The 18,688-nt window shown below is 36.6% G+C and overlaps 1 long non-coding RNA gene across 1 annotated transcript in view; it reads right to left on the reverse strand.

Moving 5' to 3' along the window:
• LOC126955699 (uncharacterized) overlaps positions 1–18,688 on the reverse strand; it is a 59,373-nt gene that overhangs the window by 38,438 nt on the left and 2,247 nt on the right. The window contains exon 2 of the long non-coding RNA XR_007726046.1: positions 18,474–18,631. This is a non-coding gene — a long non-coding RNA (uncharacterized LOC126955699). The remainder of the gene's footprint in view (positions 1–18,473; positions 18,632–18,688) is intronic.

Below are 18,688 nucleotides of genomic sequence, written 5' to 3' on the forward strand. Positions count from 1 at the left end.
TTTATCCATTCATCTGTTGATGGACACAGATTGCTTCTAAATCTTGGTAATTGTGAATAGTGTTGCAATAAACATGAGAGTGTATATATCTCTTGGGTACACTGATTTCTTTTTGGGGGGTTATATACCTAGCAGTGGGACTGATGGATCATATAATAGCTTTATTTTGGGCTTTTTGAGGTACCTCCAAAATGTTCTCCATAGTGGTTGATCACAGGGAACAGAAATGAACCCACTGGGGTTCATTTAAAAAAATATATTATCTTTCTCAAATCTGTACTTCCCTACATAGCTTATTTTCCTCTTCCCAAGCTAGGGAAACCTTTTCTTACCCAAGGCAGGGAGAGACAGAGCGGTGGACTGTGACCTCTCGGTCACATTCCTACCAAGAAGTAAAGTTTCCCTTTTTCCATATCCTCACCAGTATTTGTTATTGCCTTTTTGATAAAAGCTATTTTATCTTTTCGATAAAAGCTATTTTAACTGGGGTGAGATGATATCTCGTTGTAGTTTTGATGTACATTTCTCTGATGTCCAATGATGTTGAGCACCTTTTCCTATATCTGTTTGCCATTTGTAGGTCTTTTTTGAGAAATGTCTATTCAGATCTTTTGCCCATTTTAAAATTAGATTATTAAATTTTTTCCTCTAGAGTTGTTTGAGCTCCTTATATATTCTGATTATTAATCCCTTGTCAGATGGGTAGTTTGGAAATATTCTTTCCCATTCTGTGGGTTGTATCTTCACCTTGTTGACTGTTTCCTTTGCTGTGCAGAAGCTTTTTAACTTGATGTGATTCCATTTGTCCATTTTTCTTTGGTTGCCTGTGCTTGTCAGGAAATCTTTGCCCACACCAGTGTCCTGGGGAGTTTTCCCAATATTTTATTTTAGTAATTGCATAGTTTAAGGTCTTATATTTTCTTTTAGTAATTTCATAGCTTGAGGTCTTATATTTAAGTCTTTCATCCATTTGATTTGATTTTTTATATGATGAGATAGGGGTCTAGTTCTATTCTTTTGCATATAAATATCCAGTTTTCCCAGTATCATTTATTGAAGAAATTGTCCTTTCCTCAATGTATGTCCTTAGCACTTTTGTCAAAAAGAGTTCACTGTAGATATATAGATTTATATCTGGGTTCTCTATTTGGTTGCTTGGGTCTATGTGTCTGTTTTTATGCCAGCACCATGTCATTTTGGTTACTATAGCTCTGTAGTATAATTTGAAGTCAGGCAATATAATTCCTCCAGTTGTCTTCTTTCTGCTTAAGATAACTTTGGCTATTCTGGGTCTTTTATGGTTCCATATAAAATTTAGGATTGTTTTCCTATTTCTGTGAAGAATGTCATTGATATTTTGATAGGGGTTGCAATGAATCTGTAGATTGCTTTGGGTAGTATGGACATTTTTAAAATATTGATGTTTCTAATCCATAAACATGGAGCATATTTCCATGTTTTGGTGTCCTCTTCAATTTCTTTCATGAATGTTTTATTGTTTTTATTGTAGACATCTTTCACTTCTTGGATTATTTCCTAGGTATTTTATTTTATTTGTATCTATTGTAAATAGGATTACTTTTTTCTTTCTTTTTCAGATCCTTTGCTGTTGGCATATAGAAATGCAACTGATTTTTGTATGTTAGTTTTGCATTCTGCAACTTCATTGAACTTATCAGTTCTAATAGTTTTTTGGTGGAGTCTGTAGGCTTTTCCAAATATAAGACCATATCATCTGCAAACAAGGATAATTTCACTTATTCCTTTCCAACTTATGTGCCTTTATTTCTTTCTCTTGTCTGATGCTCTAGCTAGAACTTCCAATACTATTGAATAACAGTGGTGAAACTGGGCATCCTTGTCATGTTCCAGATCTTAAAGGAAAAGTTTTCCATTTTTCCTCATTTAGAATGATACTAGCTGTGGGTCTGTCATATACAGCTTTTATTATGTTGAGTTATATTCCTTCTACACCCAGTTTCTTGAAGGTTTTATCATGAAGGATGTTGAATTTTATCAAATGCTTTATCAGCATCAATAGAAATAATCATATGGTTGTGTCCTTTGTTTTGTTGATATGATGTATCACATTGACTGATTTGCATATGTTGAACTATCCTTGCATCCCTGGGATAAATCCTACTTGATCATGATGAATCTTTTCAATGTGTTGTTGAATTTTATTTGCTCATATTTTGTTGGGATTTTTGTATTAATATTCATCAGTGATATTGGCCTACAGTTTTCCTTTATTTTCAATGTGTCTTTGTCTGCTTTTGGTACCAGGGTAAAACTGACCTCACAGAATGCATTTGGAAATATTCCCTCCTCCTCTATTTTCTTTTAATAGTTTGAGTAGGATTGTTATTAGTTTTTCCTTAAATGTTTGGTGGAATTCAGGAGTGAAGACATTAGGTCCCAGGCTTGTATTTGCCAGGAGACATTTTATTATGACTTAATCTCAGTACTTTGCTTTTGGTGTGCTCAGAATTTGAATTTCTTCTTGCTTAATTCATGGTAGGTTGTATGTATCTAGAAATTTGGCTGTTTCATCTAGATTTTCCAATTTATTTGCTTATGGTTGCTAATAGTAGCCACTAGTGATTCTTTGCATTTCTGTGGTATTAGTGTACTGTCTCTCTTTTTTCATCTCTAATTTTATTTATTTGGGTCTTCCCTCTTTTTTCTTAGTCTGGTTAAAGGTTTGTCAATTTTATCTTTTCAAAAAAACAACTTTTATTGATCTTTTGTATTGTTTTCTTTGTTTCATTTTCATTTATCTCTGCTCCGATCTTTATTATTTTTTCTATTAACTTTGGGTTTGGTTTGCTCTTGCTTTTCTACTTCTGTAAGAGGCATAATTATGTTATTTATTTGATGTTTTTCTTTTTTTTATATATAGGTGCTTATAGCTATAAATTTCTCTCTTAGTACTGCTTTCGTTGCATCCCATAGGTTTTGTTATGTCATGTTTACATTACCATTTGTTTTAATACATTTTTCTGTTTTATCTTAATCTCCTTATTAACCCACTGGTCATTCAGGGCATATTTTAAAGTTCCATGTGTTTTTATAGTTTCCAAAATTCCTCCTGTTATTGATTTATAGTTTTATGCCATTATGGTCAGAGAAGGTGCTTGATATAATTTCAATTTTTTGAATGTTTTAAGACTTGTTTTGTGACCTAATATATTATCTATCCTTGAAAATGATCTATATTTTGAGGAGAAGAATGTGTATTCTGCAGCCATTGGATAGAATGTTCTATAAATATCTATTAGGTCCACTTGGTCTATAGTGCAGATTAAGTCTAATATTTCTTCGTTGATTTACTGTCTGGAATATCTGGCTAATCCTGAAAGTAGGGTGTTGAGATTTCCAGCTACTATTGTATTGGGTCTCTTTCTTTATCTCTAATAACATTTGCTTTATGTGCCTGACTACTCCCATGTTGGGTGTATATATATTTAAAATAACTATATTCTCTCTTTTTTAGATCTTGTAGGCATGTTTGTTGTTTTTCATTCTTTCTTCTTTTGTGTCCTCTGATTTTGTATTTTCAAACAATCTGTCTTTAGGCTCACTAATTCTTTCTTCTGCTTGATCCATTCTGCTATTAGGAGACTCTGATGCATTCTTCAGTATGTCCATTGCATCTTTCAACTCCAGAATTTCCACTTGATTCTTTTTAATTATTTCAATCTCTTTATTAAATTTATCTGATAGAATTTTTAATTCCTTCTCTGTGTTATCTTGAATTGCTTTGAGTTTCCCCAAAATAGCTATTTTGAATTTTTTGTCTGAAAAGTCACATATCTCTGTTTCTCAAGTACTGGTCCCTGGTGCCTTATTTAGTTTATCTGGTGAAATTAGGTTTTCCTGGGTGGTCTTGAGGTTTGTAAATATTTTTTTACTGTTTTTGCATTGAAGAGTTAGGTATTTATTGTAGTCTTAGTAGTTTGGGCTTGTTTGTACCTGTCCTTCTTGAGAAGACTTTCCAAGACTTTCCAAGGACTTGGGTCTTGTAATGTACGTTGTATCTGCATTTGGACTCGGGTGTTGTGATCTAAGTTGTATTTGCATTCGATGTACCCCAACCCCAGTAATGCTGTGGTTCTTGCAGACTCATAGAGGCCCCATCTTGGTGGTCTTGGATAAAATCTAAAAGAATTCTCTGGATTACCATGGAGAAATTCTTGTTCTCCTCTCTTACTTTCTCCCAAACAAATGGAGTCTCTCTGTCTCCACCAGCACTTTATCTTCAAGGAGCTGAAGCCCGTAATGGCTTTATTCTTGAGTAGAGCAGCTGCAATTACCCATCTACAGTTATCACTGTGCATGAAGCCACAAAAAAAAGAAAACAAAAAAACACTACTGAATCCTCTAGTAGCTAAAGAAAATTCTTTTTGCTCTCATTGTGTGGCAGTCAACTCCAGATCATCATGATAATCAGGATCAATTTCTTCTGTCTTTATCTCAGCTGACAGTTATAAATGCAGGTTTAGTGAAACCCTTATTGCCATCACAAAATACTATTTGCAGCTTCAGGTTCTGTGAAAATACCACATCCATCAGTAATCAGAATTTCCAATTCATCAGATTTTAAAATTGTAGGAGCACAGATGATAAATTCTGAAATTGTGTCACTGGAAGTGATGATTGGAAGGCCAAAAGTCACATTACCCCTTAGGTTCTACACACAGAACCACAAATCAGCAACATAACAAAATGGAAGATTCCTTTTCCAACACTACATGGCATTGTCTTTGACCTGGCATCTTAATTAAGCCTTTAACAGATTATTCCATCATTTTAGTAATTAAGATTTAGGTGTTTTGTATCCATTCACATAGTCAATCCACCAGCCTCTGCTCTAAACTTTCTTAAATATTATCTTCCAGTTTAGTTATTTCAAGACCTTTGACAAAGCAATCAAACCATTTGCCAATGTTCTGGCATCCGTGATGTCCCTATCTCCAGTCATTTCTTCCTGCACACAACCAAGTGAACTTCTTGCAGCTCAGTTCCCTGAGAGTGTTTCACTTTACTACTGTCTTTCAAAGTCAGTTGTATGTGTTGTCAGATTAGCTCTTGTAGATTTTTAGCCACCACCAGCATATTGATCCAAGCAATCTGTAAACTAGACTTTCCTACCACCATTAGCCAATCATAGGGAACCCTGCATGAGTCCACAGGTGACAGTTGCAGAAAAGGAATTGACATAACAGAAATAGGTGACATGGTGTCCAGGCCACTTGTCATGCAACTTCCTATGCCTTCAGAACCTGTTTGTATTCAGTCTTTAATGTAACATCTGCATTGAACAAGGTGTCCCTTGGATGCCTAATCTCATGATGCAGTGGGTTTGAACTACCAACATGATTAGCAATTCTAGTTTCATACTCATTTGATGTTCCATGGTCAAGTAGTCCATCTACGAAAGCCCAGCAGGATGTCAAGGGCAGTTTTTTAAATATCAAGTAGTCATTCTTTGCTGCAGAAGGTATGGCCTTGCTCCAGAACCTTAAGGACTCTGTTGTGACTCATCACACAACATCCTTATCCATTATGATCAATTCTAACACTATTTGTTCTGTTAGATTACACATCTGGGATAGCTGGGCAACTTTTAACCTAACCTGGATGGGCTGCAGAGCCTCTCTTGCTCTGAGCCATACTCAAAGCTAGTGTCATTCTGAATTATCCAATAAAAGAGTAATAACATTTTTCCTGACCACAGCACCTTCAGAATTAAAACAAACCCATCAAACATTATGCTTCTTCTTAGTGACAGTAAATGCAAGATGCAACAAATTTTCCTTTACTTTAGAGAGAATGTCCAAGCCCACCAAAGATATCTACATACCTAAAAAAGTCACCCCTTGGACCGAATCCTAAATTCTTATAGGGTTTATCTCCCAGACTCTAGAATGCATGGGTGTTACTTATGTACCCACAGTACTGTTCATTTGTTGCTCAGCAAATCCAGTTTGTATATTATTAATATAGCAAAGTACCATGATCTTTCACAGAATTTTTTAATGATCAAGATCCCTGAGGATTATATTGCAGTGGAATTTGGGGGCAAGACAGTGAATATGTACTGCTGTATTTCCTATGTAAACACAAGATACTTTTTTTTTTTTTTTTTTTTTTTTTTTGTGAGATGAAGTCTCGCTCTGTCACCCAAGCTGGAGTACAGTGGCACAACCTCGACTCACTGCAGCCTCCTCCTCCTCCTGGATTCAAGCAATTCTCCTGCCTCAGTGTCTTAAGTAGCTGGGATTACCGGCGCCTGCCATCACACCTGGCTAATTTTTGTATTTTTAGTAGAGACAGGGTTTTTGCTGATCTCGAACTCCTGACCTCAGGTGGTCCACCCACCTCAGTCTCCCCAAGTGCTGGGATTACAGGTGTGAGCCACTACGCCCAGTCACAAGAAGCTTTTGACTCTCTTAATTATAAAGACTGAGAAAAATGTCTTCATCAGATGCACTGCCAAATACTATAGTCTATAATGATTTGTTACAGTAAAGATTCTACAATGAGCACAACACTTGGGATTAGGGCTACTAACAGGTTATAGTTACAGTCAGTCATTGTCGTATGTCACATCTGTTTGGTTTTTGCAAAGACCAACGAATAAATTGAGCAAGGACACAATAGGAACCTTCTGAGGAACTATGTAAATTGTGCTTTAGAACAGTCCACTCAAGTCAAGACGAGTTTAATATTTACGTTAACATTAATGTGGATTGGTCAATGGTTATAGACAGAGTGTTAATGGTCTCATACTTCAAGGTTTGTACATTCATCAGAATAGGTGAATATGCTCTCACAGAATCCCAAAGAGCAGTGGCAGAGAGGATCTAGGGTAGGTATGTGATACAACTGAGGTGCGACAGATGCTTACAACTAGAGGCCACAATAGTTGGAGCACAAAGGTGGCTCAAGAAAATGTGAGATCAGGCCTAAAAATGCATTAGTCATTTGGCAGACAGTTGCAATATTTTAGGCATAACTCCATAAAGGTCTGAACTAAGGTACTGATGGCAGTATGACGAAAAGGAGACAGTTTCAGTAGATGCTTATGAGGAAGCTGTCAAGGAGGTAAAATAAAAAGTGACCAACATATTGTTTCTTACATTTTTGACCTCAGACTATAAGATGCCCGGTAACAAAATGATTCCTTAGAAAACAGCAAGTGGAGAAATGTTGGTTTACACACAAGCAGTCCTCTTTTCTGCAAGAGTTTTTTTCTAAAATGCAAATTCCTGTATCTAGATATCATCTACACTAATGACCACCAGACATCAGAGAGAAAAGCCCATGTGGCAGCGTTTAAATCTAAGCCAATTTAATAGAGACAATTCTGATATTTTTATTTTACTACATTATTTTAAAATGTTAATTAGTTGAAACAGCATTCAAATCAATGAGTAAGTAGCCCTTTGAATATAAAAGAAAATCAAATTAACTTCTGGCTGACTGTAAAGTAGATGAAAGCTAGCACCAGGGTAGTCTCCTAATTCATGAAGATATGTCATAGCCAGGAAGGGTTCAGGTCTGGAATTCTTCAAATTGGGGGTATTTTTTAAAATTTTCCCCTTCTTTACATTGCTGGTGAGAATGTAAAATGGTACAGCCAATGTGGAAAATAATTTTGTGATTCCTCATTAAATTAAACATGGAATTAGCATAAGATCCAGTAATTTCACTCCCAGGTATATATACACAAAAGAATTAAAACAAGTGTTCCAGCAAAAAATTCAACATGAATTTTCATAGCATCCTTAGTCACAATAGCCAAAAGATGGAAACTACCCAAATGTTTCTCATGGATGAATGGATAAACTGTGATACAGCCATAGAATGAGAATGAAGTACAGATAGAGACTACAACTAGGTGAGCTTTGAAAATATTATGCTACGGAAAGAAGCTAGTCACAAAAAATAATATAATATATATATTACAGAATATATATATATGTATTATACATACATAATATATTTAATTACATAATATATATATCTACTTATATGAAATGTTCAGAATAGGTAAAAATATAGAGAATGAAGTTCAACTGGTGGTTACTTGAGGCTGGGAGGGTAAGAGTACAGAAGGATCGCTCTAAAAATTACAAGGCTACTGTTTGTAGTAATAAAAAATGATCTAAACTGACTGTGGTGATAGTACATACCCGTGAAAATACTTAAAATGCATTGAATTGTATGTTTTCTTTTTTTAAAAAAAGAATTGTATAAATTTAGGGGGCACAAGTGCAGTTTTGTTACATGGATATATTGCACAGTGGCAAAGTCTAGGCTTTTAGTGTTACCATCACCCGAATGGTGTACGCCATACTCATTAAGTAATTTCTCATCCCTCACCCACCTCTACTCTCCCAACCCCTGTGGGTCCCTTATGATTATTGTTCCACAAGTTATGTCTATATAATTATTTGGCTCTTACTTATGTGAGAATACATATTTGGCTTTCTGATTCTGAGTTGTTTCACTTAAGATGATGGCCTCCAGTTCCATTCATGTTGCTGCAAAAGACATGATTTCATTCTTTTTATGGCTGAATTGTATTCTGTTGTATGTGTATATATAGTGTGAAATATGTATTGTGAGATATATATACATTGTGAGATATATATATCATAATTTCTTTACTCATTCATCTGTTGATGGACAGAGGTTGGTTTCATGTTTTCAGTATTGTGAAGAGTGCTGCTGTAAACATACAAGTGCAATTATCTTTTTTATATAATGATTTCTTTTCCTTTGGGTATATGTCCAGTCATGGGATTACTGAATCAAATAGTAGTTGTACTTTTAGTTCTTTAATAAATATCCAAACTGTTTTCCATAGAGGTAGCTCTAACTTATATTACTACCAGTTGGAGGATGCAAAGGAAAGCATTCCATTTTCTCTGCAACCTCACCAACATCTGTTCTTTATTTATCTTTTGTCTTTTTAATAATATTCATTCTGACTGGTGTAAGATATCTCATTGTGGTTTTAATTTGCATTTATCTGATGATTAGCATTTTTTATATGCTTATTGACCATATGTATGTTTTCTTTTGCAAAATGTCTATGTATGTTCTTTACCTACTATTTATAGAGATTATTTGGGTTTTTTTGTGTGTACTGAGTTGTGTGAGTTCAAATGAGTGAATTTTATGACATGTGATTATATCTCAACAAAGCTGTTTAAATATTTTTTTAAAAAGTCTTCCCCTTCTTTTTAAAAATGTATATCTATCTACATTTATTTTTCAAGAATGATTTTGCTGAACATAAAATCCAAGCCTCAAATTTACTTTGGAGGCCCCAAAAGGATTCCCAAGTACATTTTGGCTGCATAATAGCAGCACAAATTAGTGATGGATGGATACCATCTTTCACACTAGAAAAGGAGTGAAAGAACACTTCAAAATGTTAAAACTAAGTCATAAACAACATTGGAAAAAGAAACTTTGGTTGTGCAGTTGTGAAAATTAGAAGCTGTTTCTTGTGTGTAGTAGGAAAGAATTGAGCCAAGGGATGCAGTAGCTTGTTTTCACAATATTCTAAGAAAGTTTACTTTACTCCCTAGTCAACTGTGAACCTATTTCTTACAAGAGGGTTGGAGGCAAACTTTCTGAATAACCTTCAAGTGTTCTTACCAATTTCCATCAAATCCAAACCTAAGTCACTGGAGATACTAACAGAAAGAGACTCAAAAGTCCTAAGCACTTCTCTGAGAAACTGTAGAAATCATAAGTAATCAGAATCTAGTCTGCTTTCCCAAACCACTAGTGATTTATAACAGTTTTATCAGGCTTTCTATATTAAAGCCAGCTATCATCTCAGCTCTTGAAGAAATACTGCTACAACACAATAATAATAGCTTTTTAGTAAATTGTAGGATACAAGTTGACCTTCTACAAAAGAGTTGAGAGGAAGAAGGGAGGTCTGTGTGCTTCAGGACATGGTTTCTGTATTCTATTTCATGTCAAGTGCCAATTATTTTTAATTCCAAAAAGGCACAGAGAAAGCAAATACTTCTATTTTATTTTTTTCCACTAGCTTTCCTAATAACTACAAAGGAAAAGACACAATAGTAACAACATGAATATTGCTTACGATTATAATTATGATATTCCCAAACACATTTAATAACCTCTTCGTTTTCTCTTCAAATATTCATTGTGGAGATACAATATTCTAAGTACAATTTCCATGATCAAGACAAAGGACATAACATTAAAAATTGCAACAGGAAAAACGCATGCCTTCAAATTTAATACATAAAGATACTGTGATGTAGATGTTACCCCATAGGTGATAAGCCAATTCATGCATAAGCTAATTATTCCAATTTACCATGCCTACAGTTAGGCTACCAAATAAGACCACTTGATATTTTGCACTCTAGCCAATTGGCCATATTTTTCTCAGATAACTAAATCTAAGGACATTAGCACATAATTCATTCAAGAATGTCTTTTTTAAATGGAAAACAAGGCTTTTGTTTAACTAAACACTAATTTCTAATATGAAGCTAAGTGAATTTAAGATAATATACTATCATAGGAAAGAAAAGATAAATATGAAAGTCTTTCTGTTCACTCAGAGTTTTAGCTGAGGACCCAAAACTCATGAAAATAAATATCTCTACATTCTAAAGAGAACTATCAAACCTATAGTCATAAGACTTACCAAAATATAACAGAACAGTTCCCTTGTTAGGGTTCCCCCAGAAAAGAGAGTCTGAGGAAAGTATTTGTATTCAGCTAGTTCATGTAGCAGTCTGTCCCAAAACAAGAGTGAAGAAACAGGAAAATTAAGACAGGGAAGGTGCAAAGCCAACTCATGGGGCATTAGTGAGGCTGCTGCCATGGGCAACAGGGGCTCCCTTCTGCAGGAACCTCTGAGGAACACAGAATGCCCCACAGGATGGCATACCCAGAAGAGAGGAGTTTGGGGCATTTGTCTACAGGTTTGTCCAGTGGTTAAGGTTTGCTTGGAATATTAACTGCACCGCACTTTGGGACTCAACCTACGAGGGGCCAAGGGGACTTTGCTATTTACAGAAGGTCCTAAGACAGAGAAATGGAGAGATCTATAGTAGATGCTTGAGATGGAATGATATCCACATACTTAATTCTGTCCACCACAGCCATGGCTGGAATTTGGGGAAAAAAAAATGAACAAAAGGAATGGGATACAGAGTACCAAAATGCAACAGACTGAATGTTTCTGTCCCCCCAAAACTCATATGTTCAAATCCTAACTCTCAATGTGATGGTATTAAAAACTGGGGCCTTTGGGAGGTAACTGGGTCACGAGGATGAAGACCTCATAAATGGGATTGGTGCCCTAAGGGACCCCAGAGAACTTTCTAGCCCTCTTTGCACCATGTGAGGATACAAGAAACAAAACAGATCATTTGCAAACTGGAAGACGACTCTCACCAGAATCTGGCCATGCTGATACCCTTATCTAGGACTTTGCAGCCTCCAGAATTGGGGAGAATACATTTCCGTTATTTATTAGCCACTCAGTCTTCTGCTATAGCAGCCTGAACTAAGACCAAAAAAAAAGCGTTTGTTACATAGATCCACCCCACTCCTACCCTTATTTATAAGAAACATTTGAAACGCTAAGGAAACTGATCAGAAAGAACAATTCCTTGAAGCAAAAAAAAATTTAACACATTGTGGCATTTCTCTTACTACTCCTGTAGGAGAGAGTATAGGGTTGATTTTCAGCCGCCAAGGCAAGTGAGGAAGCTTTAAAAGAAAGAACTCTTCTAAGTGCCTGGGGATGTTTGCAAGAGAAGAGCCTTGCATCTCACCAGGCATCTTTCTCCCTACCTGAAAGAAATGCTAAGGCCTGCCTCTGCTGCTAACAGAATAGAAAACCAGAGTTTCTACAAGATCTTAACATGTCTCCTTACACTTGCCATCTTCTCATTTGGAAATTCTGAAGATAGCAGGCTAGCTGGAGCTATTCATATGCACAGAGCAAAGAGAAGAGAATGCAGTTATGAGATCAAAGGGCCCCTCTGCCATATAATGCAGTGAGGTTATATGAGCTTCCTTTGGCCATATAGACACTTTGCATGATCAGCTAGAATGGTCTTCAAAGGATATTGCCCAAGAAAACTGCCTGCAGGATGAGGGACCACAGCAGAAAGGGGCAGTGTGGGATATATCACTGAAAAGCAACAGTGAAAAGGAGTCAGAAGAGGTCAAAGAGTGCATTTTCTTGGTCACTATGGCAGACAACCAGTTGTCCCCACAAAATTATTTTCCTTTCTTGCTGGACACGTGACTGTCAAGCTTCAGATTATATTTCCCAGCCTCCTCCCATGAAAAGAAACCACATGACTAAGTTATCATCATTGCAATGGTAACAGAAATAATGGGTGCAACTTCTGCCTCACTTGCTAAAATGAAGTTGCTTGCCCTGGATTCACCTCTTTCCTCTTCTCTCTCTGAAAAACAGACATGTCCATGACAGCTTCTTGGTCATGCAAACCAGGATAACACGAATTTAGGGGGTTGGTGGATGACTAATATGGAAGGAATTCAGGTCCCTAAACGACTTTTTGAGGGAAAACTGGACTATCAAGTGAGAGAGTAATAAATCCATATTGAAGCAAATGTTCATTTTTTTATTATTGCTCCATGAAAAAGAAAAAAATAAACTTAAGGTTAATCCTATTGATTTTTTATTTTAATTTGATTATGTTTCTAACAAGAGAGATTAAATACAAAGAAATTGACCTTATTGGATGCTAGAAGGCCACAAATCATTGTAATAAGATGCTTTTCATTCCCCCTTCCCCAAGAACCAATTTTCACTACCATTAAGGATGCATGATTTCAGCTATTGTGTGTTTTTTCTCTTTGTTACAGCAGCCTAATCTTTGCCCTCCCTTATACAGTGAGGAAGCTAAGAAGGGTGGAAATTTCTTTTGCATCCCCCCAGGAGCCCACTATTACAGCCATGAGAGAAGGCTGGCCATAAGAAAAGTCACTTGAAAATTAAGAGAGAGCTAGAAACACCAGACAAAAGCACCAGGTAAGTAAAATGGGCTTTGCCACATTTTCTCTCATCTTTTCTCTCCTCAATCCCTGTTCCTCAACCCTACTTGGAGGAGCCAGAGACAAACAGCAGAGGAGAACGGATGTAAAAACAGGAGCTTATGGAGGTGGACTAAATCTTACTTTGCTTAGGTGAGAGAGACAGGTAGAGGAGCTTAAGAAAACAAAGTTCTAATTTAGACTAGACTGGACATTTTAAAATTTATAAAGGTATTTAAAGCTACGGGTTTCATACAAGATGTCACCCAGAAATGACAGTGAGACACCCACAAAAGCAGTAGAGGCAGAAAAATAAACCTGTTTCCAAATTGCACTCTACCAAATTCAGTACACCCAATTAATCGAGTTATTCGATATCCAATAAGTAAAGCATATACACTGCAAACGTTCAAGAACAAATGATATTTCTCCCACTCATACTCAGCTGTTATCAAACCTGGCTAATCTAATTGTGACAGCTTTTATCCTATTTGAGATTCAATCTTTTACTTCTCTTCATAGATACCTGCTAGAACTCTAAAGTCTGTTCATGGACCCCAATTATTTAATATGCCAATTATGACGTTGCAACTACTAAAAGAATTTAGAATCCTTTGCAACAGAGGTTGTTCTATTTTTCTAGCCAGAGATTGTCACTCCATAATTTACTAATGAGCTTTTCTAGAAATAACAGAAAATGCTCAGCATCTCTACTTTTTTTATCTACTGAAGTCCAAACATCTCAGGGTGATAGCAGGATTATAGGCAGCATCATTTAATAATACCAGTTTTTCAAAGTAATTTCTTTATTTTTAAAAAGCTTTTTTATTTTTATAAAGCTTTGGCACAAAAATTGTTGTGACATGTTTCCTAATTGCAGAGGGAGAGGGTGTTGCTCTTTAAAGCACATTTTTAAAGGAAGAACTTTTGAAAAATCTGCAAAGTGATTTCTTAGAAATGCCATTAGTCACAGAATTAAAATTGTTTTCCTCCACTTATTTATTTTACACTAAAATTTAATAATATTATTCTTCCTCTGGAGAGTACCAATGTTAAGGGGTAGTAGCACGAAACATTTAAAGGAAGCTCTCTTGGAAGACTGAGGCAGGAGGATTGCTTGAGACCAGGACTTCAAGACTAGCTTGAGTAAATAGCAAGACCCTGTCTCTACAAAAATATTTAAAACTTAGCCAGGCATGGTGGCACGCAACTGTCGTCCTGGCTACTTGGGAGGCTGTGGCAAGAGGATAACTTGAGCCCGGAAGTTGGAGGCTGCAATGAGCTATGATTGCACCACTGCACTTCAGCCTGGGTGACAGAGTGGGGCCCTGTATCAAAATGCTGCTTTGTTTCTTTGTCCCACCCCAGCTCTTATGATTCTAAAAGTCTGTCTAAGCATAAAGTGTGTCCAGCTTCAAATAAGAGAGATGGAGAGCAAGGAGAATCTTTATACATGTATCTATGTAACTATATAGATAGATACAAACACAGATCTTAAAGAAGTCAAAATATCCAGCTCAAAAATGTCATCTATGAAAATACTAAGGTCTCAGAAACTTATAAACCCAAAAAGATAAACAAACAAGCAAAAGGCTTATCTACTTCCAATTCACCAAGCACTGACATCTTCTTTAATCCTCATCTCAAAATCTCCCACACCTTGAATGTCGCCTCTCTCTGTCCTGAGATGAGATACACATCCTCGTATCTCCTCTATCTTTCCTATCCTATATTATAAAGTCCCATCTCTGTAGTGGCTCATTGTTCTGCTCCACACAGCCTTCCCTTGTTTCCCTAGTTTGGTTGTCTTTGATGCTTTTTCCAAGGATTCCTCTGAGAGAGCCACATGTACCAGGTCAACAAACTAAGCAAGGCAGTAGCCTATGCACTCATCAAGGGAGGGAATAAAGTCTTATTCAATCCTCTATTCCATTTCCCCAGTGTAGCAAGTACTAGTTGAAATTGTTTTCATTTTGTTTTGCTTTGTTCTTGCATTAATTGAGTCACTGGATGAAGAGAAAGAAAAGGAAACATATCTCCTCCCAATGACATTATCACAGCATGGGTCCTAGATGTTTATTGTCAGGAAGTCAGGCACATGGTGGGAAGTTAAACTGTTTTCCTCCCCTCGGCATCCTCAGCCTGCCTATTACCTGGTTATTAGTCATTTGATTTACCTCAGCACCTGATGAGGACAGAGGCTGAGCAGTCCTCAACCACCTACTCCTTGCTTGTTAGATGCCACCTGCATCTATCTCTGCTTGACTAGATGCCACCAAGAAGCTATCTTGAGTCACTAAACAGACCCACCATTTCCAAACTAACAGCTATCCAAAAGCTCTCATTTAGATGAATAGAGTAATTTACAAGCAAGATGGGAAAGACGGAAGGAAAGATGGCATAAAGAGTGCTGCTTCAGCCCTTTCGATAAGGTCCAACTTGTACACCAATAGCCAGTCTTGCCAATTGCTCACTCTGCTTATGCAGAGAAGCTGTTACCCTGCCGTGGAAAGTGCTGGAGGATTTTTTGGCCCATCACCATTCATTATCAGGAAGAAAAATCAGCTTCTTATTTGAAGCTCTTTTTTTCTCATAGCCCATTGGCCATGACTGATGTTACTTTAAGTAATGCAGTTAAAACTGCTTAACCCCAGAAAGCCTCATACATAGGAAGTGCTTGCTCTAGTTAAGATAAAACCCAGAGGAGGCAGAAACTGTAAAGGACAACAGGTGTCTTCAAACTTCCCCTTACCACCTTTCTTATATGTAAAGGCAAAGAGCCAACTCACAAGTCACAATTTCTTACAAGTCATAACACAGCCGGGCGCGGTGGCTCAAGCCTGTAATCCCAGCACTTTGGGAGACCGAGACGGGCGGATCACGAGGTCAGGAGATCGAGACCATCCTGGCTAACACGGTGAAACCCCATCTCTACTAAAAAATACAAAAAACTAGCCAGGCGAAGTGGCGGGCGCCTGTGGTCCCAGCTACTCGGGAGGCTGAGGCAGGAGAATGGCGTAAACCCGGGAGGCGGAGCTTGCAGTGAGCTGAGATCCGGCCACTGCACTCCAGCCTGGGCGACAGAGCCAGACTCAGTCTCAAAAAAAAAAAAAAAAAAAAAAAAGTCATAACACAAATGTCCAAGAATTCAGAATTGTATCCTTATATAGCCTAAATATTTCATAATACTGTTGACATTGATTCACCTCTTAAGATCATCAAAGGACAAGGATATGTGACCTATTTTCACTGTAAATAATAAATACATCATTTTATATTTCATTTGTCATACCTCCCATTAAATCATTTCTTAAAAAGAAATCCAACAGCATCATTTCTTTTTTTAATGTTGTTCCAATTATTCTTAAAATAATTAGAATATGGCTTACTGTATTCTTTTAGGAATCAATATTTCTTTTTGGCAAAACATTATGTGACTTTTTAAAATAAGATAATAGCTTCCATTACAACAAAGTGACTATTTCTCTCAACATACTTGAACTTCATATGAAGATGGAACCAACGAAAGCAGGAATGCTCTCGGCGACTTACTAACATTTAGTCAGTTGATTTCACTTATAAGAAGGGCAACTGGCATCTTCCATTAGTTCTATTACCACAATTGCAAGGGCTAGGATGATAACGGCACATAGGAGGGAAAAAACTAAAAGAAGGATTTACTTTAAAATTAGCTCAAGATGCTTGAAGTAAACAATTTTTAAAACACATAAATAGACAGCTAGCCAATAGTTATTACATTCAATAATTTAGCATGACGGTTTTGACCTCCAAAATAATTTAGCACCTTGAGCTGAGATTAAATGCAGAACATTAATTTTTCCCTCTGGTTGTCAAGTCAACCAAGAGACCCGTCAAATCCATTTAAATAAAGCCTGCATCATGTAATAATATTAAAGGGTATAAAATATTAATATGGGTCTGTGGTAGAACATTGGCCAACAGAGCTGCAGTAAGGTGCCTTTAATTTATTACCCTGACAATCTGTCTTGCACTAAAACTAGGTGTTAAAGCACCATCTAAGAATTATTTTTTTGAGCTAGAAGATGGGCCCATTTAAGAAAGGTCACAGTTCCTTCAACTGCGCAGAATTTTTAGTACCTCCAAGGAAAAGAAGTCATGAGTTCCATTTTAATTGTATGAATTTGAAGAGATAACAAAGTACAAATGCCTGAAACCCATTGTAATGAAAATGGAATTTTCAAAGAAAAAGGTAAACACTAACTCATTACATGAGGCCTGATGAGCTTCCCCCATCGTAAAAGTCCATCTAAATCAATGTATTATTTACATGCCACATACACCAACCTTCATCAGTGCTCTTCTCCTAAACACATTCTGATTTTTATCTCTGAATACCATTTTTCTGGATCATTTTCCAATGAGCTTGCTAGGTTTTAAGTACATATTCTTAAATATTTTATCCTTATTCTGAAGATTGTTTCCCTGCAAGAACCACACTTGTTCCATATAAAAAATCTCATACTGATGAGTAGGGAGGTTACAGATGGAGATAAACAGTGGGAGAAACGTGCAATGCATGCTTTGTTGTATTCAAGTGTTTGCTTTATTGACATAAATACTCAATAGTCATTCATTTTACTAAATTAGAAATTTGTATAAATTCTTCAAAATACGTTTGGTTTACAATTTATTGTAAACATGCCAAACATACTCTTTAATGCTAATCGTGTTATTTTTCCAGGTACATCACACACACACACACAAACACACACACACACACACACACACAAAACAAAAGCCAGAGGCTGCCTTCTCACTCCCCCATGGTCATCCACCACACAAAGCAGTAGATCTTCCTTTAAACTGAGCTTCCACTAACTTCAAAGAATCTTCTCTGTAGGAGAACAAGGTGCATAAGACACAGGAGGAAACAGAAATCTAACCACAGGAAAAAAACCTTTAAAAATTCTAACCAAAGCACAGAATTCTCCAAACAAGGGAATTGCTCAGCAACAATCAGGTCAGGCATGAAATCACAGACATTAGGGTGAAGTCAGAGAGCTCACCTTCATGTGGAGAGGGAAGACAGCACAGTGATGACACAAAATCTCACAGCAACCACAGTGACAGGAGTGGAGGAAACTGCAGATTTCCCAGGCTGACCTATAGTTACTTGATAAAATGCAATGGACACCATTCCAATGTCTCAAAGGGTGGCTATAATCTTTCAGAGCATGCAAAGCCACTTGTTTCAAAGAGTCAAAGTGTCAGCCGAGTTCTTTATTTCTAAATTTTCTGTTTATTAATGTTTTAATTTCTATAAAATAAGCTTCCTGAATTAACTAATTTGAGTTGTATCTATAATAAAGCTTGTTAATTAAATTTGAGAAAAACTCAATGTTTACCTCATATCCACTGCTAATATGGACCTGGAACTCAGGAGACGTCATTATCACATCATTTCTACAGCCTCTTATCTCATTGGCTAAGTGATCACATGCCAGTCATCGCTGTGAGGTGTTTTTCTTCTTTATCAGATCCCCATCATAGAGGTCACAATAACCTGGGAGAAAAGACAAAGAAAGTTGTATTAAGTTTACATTATTTGCCCAGATGAAAG

Source organism: Macaca thibetana, chromosome 5 (assembly GCF_024542745.1).
Source record: "Macaca thibetana thibetana isolate TM-01 chromosome 5, ASM2454274v1, whole genome shotgun sequence".
In the NCBI taxonomy this organism is placed as follows: domain Eukaryota; kingdom Metazoa; phylum Chordata; class Mammalia; order Primates; family Cercopithecidae; genus Macaca; species Macaca thibetana.